Below are 4,250 nucleotides of genomic sequence, written 5' to 3'. Positions count from 1 at the left end.
TCGTGGTTGTTATTTATAAATCTACGTTAAGAGGAAAGGAACATTTTGACGCCTGTCAAAATTTTCAATGTATTTTAAATGTAATCATTTTTTTCGAATCCTGAGAAAACTAATAAGTATTTTTGAAAAATTTAAAGGCAGAATGGAAGATTACTTTATTACCGAGGGCCGAAAGTCCCTTAGAATGACTAAAAAGTTTCTTTTGAATGAGATATTTGAAATTAAAAATCACACTAAATTTTCTCTTAGTTTTTCACCCCTGTAACTTATTAAAATAAACATTATAGAAGTTTTCAGGGACTTTCGGCCCTCGGTAATAACGTAATCTTTCATTCTGCGTTTAAATTTTTCAAAAATACTTAGGTATTAGTTTTCTCAGCATTCGAAAAAAATGAATCCCATTTAAATAGCATTGAAGCCCAGTAGCGTACTGATAGATCAGCGGGCCCTGGTTCCAGTTGGGATGCCGGGCCCCGCCCAAAACATTAAATATAAATCATTCATATTATATCATAAAATATATCATAAAAACTCAAGCTAATTTATAGTCCATTTACTCACGGTTCTTGCTGTACATTTTAAAGAACTGCTCGGATTGAGATGAAATTTGACATACACATATCTAACGTGTCAAACAAAAAAAGTGATACCTATTGTGCCGATGTGCGCTTCTGCCCTAGATATGTTTTACCCCTTCTCGGGTGAAAACATACGTTCAAGATAAGTCCGGAATTGGATAAACTGAATAATTCTAAGCAACCTTTAAGTTCTATAGAGTTTTTTCACTAAGTCAATACTTTTCGAATAGAGATGGTACAGAATAGCATTTTTCGGTAATAGGTTGGAACTGAACCTATTCCAAGCAAATACCTATTCCAGAAACCTAATGCGAGTTTATGATTTCGACGTGAAAAGACAATATATGGATCGCCCTAGCTCGTTCCTAATAGTTGTGCTGCTATTGTCTTTCGCTGCCCTAAATTCAAACGATCAAACTAGTGGGCACCTATAATTTTGTATTTTTAATCTAGCTAGAGGATGTATGTAATTTGATTTTTAAATATATTTATATTTTTTACCATGTTTTTCCTACAATTCGTAAATCTATATTATAACACCTATTGGCCATGAGCCGATGGGTAGAGGGGATTTGACAGCTTTCACAAGCGCTGTTAGTGGCAGTTTTGTGCATTTATCTGATAAATTTAAATGACGCGCCATGGGTAGAGCAGAGGGAATTTGACGGTTTTCGCCAGCGCTGTTAGTGCAGCGTTGCCACATTTGGTAGATTTCTACTTCTTTGGTAGATTTTTGATATTTTTTAAAAAATTCTAGTAGGCAATATTTTTTAGTAGATTTTTGGTATATTTCAACATTTTCTTATGACAAAAATAAAATTTTGTTACAATTTCCCAATGTCATTACCGAAAATAAGATTCAGGGGTGGGATTCTGTGTACAATCGCTAACACCGCCGACCGCTTTCTATCAATGTTTTTAGTTTTAATTCAAATATTTTCTTGTTTTACTAAGTGTCACTTCAGCATCAACTAGCAAAACTAGAAAATAATTCAATTAAAGCTAAAAATTCAAATATTTTCACGACAATTGACATCGATAGAAAGCGAAGTGTAGATATCTACAGTGCACGGAATCTAACCCCAGGACGTAGATGATGAATATTAAACAGAAATGAAACTGGATTCTGGTGTAACAAACTTGCAGATTTCAAGTATAGCAGTGCAATCAGTACCTATTTCAGGTGTTATTGAAGAGTTCTGGCATTCGGTGAGCCCTTTTAGAAGCTAACGATGGAAAACTAAAATATCTGAGGCCCGGTCTTTTCACCTCCGAATAAAAGTTATTCGGAGGTTTATTTGACAGATTTACATGTAATCTGCCGGATAAACTTCCTAATAAATATTTATTCGGAGGTGAAAAGACCGGGCCTAATTATAATACATATATGTAACTTTGCAAAACGACAAATGTTGTGTTTGCGTGTTTCTAATGTAAAATGCGAAATAATTGTTTGAAGAATATGATCCAGACATGCAGATGTTAAAATCAGTGGATGACAAAATATTATATACAAATATTAAATATAAAACTGATAAAAATTAAAAATAGTTGGTCCACAAGCCATACATACTCATAGACGTTTCACGTAAATTGTCAAGGTCAAGACAGCAAATTAGTTACCATTCCAATCCAGAGATGTCGCTGTCAGTCAATTCTCTTGTCATATTTAACAACTGACAGTTGACAATTAAATTAATTTGTTATTTACATTTTATTTTACAGTTTGTGGCTTAATTATTTTATTCTAGTGGTGTTACGTTTTTAATTAGATTTAATCACAATTTTAATCAAGTGTATTAACCTCCTCTCCGTTTTTATGAGTAGAATTTTTTGTTTACATTGATCATCCCGTGTTGTGTTTCTCCCAACGAACTGTCAACACTGATGGAATCGCCATAAAACGAAGTTAATGGCGCCAGGATAAGATAGAAGATAATCAGGTAAAGGAGGGAAGATAATCGGACAGTGCTAGTCAGGTACGTTGTAGTTGTAACAAAATTTTACCTGAAAATTCTCTGTCTCTCTCATGTCTCTCTAGAAGTGCTAGAACCTCTCTCTTGTATGTTGGCGCCTATCTCGCTTCACTGTTGGAATGGGACGGGGCCATTCCATCAGTGTTGACAGTTCATTGGTTTCTCCACATTAAAAAAAAAACAATATAATAGATCCTGAAACAGTTTATTCCAATTAGTGTTAAATTCCAATTATTATTAAATAGACAAGTGTGTCATCAACATTTCGGACCTATATATTTTTGGAAGTTTGTAAAAGATTATAAGGTAATATTTATATCTAAACAATCATCCTACAGATTCTTTCAAAAATTTTCATTCAACTCCATACACATCAGTACATTCATGTGACACATAGCAGTAGTGTTGAGCATTTTGAAAACAAATTGGAATATTTGAAGTTTTCAGTAAAATATGGAATAAAACATTGAATTGTCTTTCTGTTGTTTTAATTTCCTGTGAAATTTCATCAAAAATCCCGCAAATTTTATAATTTGAAATTATCACGTAACTAAAATTTGTCAATTTAGTTCCCATTCCAGTCAAGAGATGGCGTTAATTCGATCCGAAAGATTAACATGGACGTGAAACGTCTATGAATGTATGGTTTGTGAGTTGGTCATTTTTGTTCCCCAGTTACAATATAAAAAAGTTTGGTTTTTGTTTACAGTCATATTAATTTCTAGTTAAACTCCCTCTGTGGCTTAGTGGTAAGAGCGCCTACCTTTGGATCGAAAGGACCGAATGGTCGTGAGTTCGAATCTCACCAGGGTAGAGAATTTTTCGTTTATTATAAATTAATAAATGAAAATAGTTTATATCCTTGTGGGATCGGTACCCACCGGAGGGACCGCAGACGTTCGGATACAATTAGCGTCTCTGCAAAGACAATGACATCGACTTTGCAAAGTAACAAGACACTTACTCAACACACACACTACACATAACACTAGCTACCTAATTGGTAAAATCCACTGTACCATCACCATGAAAATGCCCATTAGTTGTCGAGGCATTAGCTAAATAAAAAAAATTTCTAGTTAGTCAGCTGTTATTTTTATTATAAAAAGTCCTAAATTATATACAAATATATTAATAAAGTTTTATAGTATATTTTAGTTTTTGATAAGTAGATTTTAGTAAGCTAAACTTAACAGTAGATTTTCTAAATAAAATGTGGCAACGCTGTGTTAGTGGCAGTTGGCAGTTTTGTTTTGTGCATTTGATAAACTTCATAAACTGAAATGGCGGATAATATGGATTTTTCAAAAAAGAAAACAAGATATTGCATCTGTTGTATTGATTCATGTAAAAATACTGAATATAACAGTACTGGATGCATTTATTATATTCGGAAACATTGCCTACATGTCCTGCATCAACTAAATCCTTTCCTTTTTTTGGTGTTGCTGATTGAAATTGGATATCATGGGAAATAAGACTTGAATCCAGTATAATGTTTAATATCCATTTTGATAGAATTCAAACGAATTACAATTCATACAAATTACAAATTTTAATAAGCAAATCAGTAAGCACACAAAAATAAACAGAGGTAACAAATAATTCATTTAAACTTATTCTTTTCCTCAATGGTCTCTTGCGTAAGCAGTCATCCAGTCGCACGAACTTATATATTAAATATTAAAATTATAAT

This window comes from Diabrotica virgifera, chromosome 1 (genome assembly GCF_917563875.1).
Source record: "Diabrotica virgifera virgifera chromosome 1, PGI_DIABVI_V3a".
NCBI classification, from domain to species: Eukaryota; Metazoa; Arthropoda; class Insecta; order Coleoptera; family Chrysomelidae; genus Diabrotica; species Diabrotica virgifera.
The sequence above is the reverse complement of the archived record's forward strand: the minus strand, read 5'-3'. Positions refer to the sequence as shown.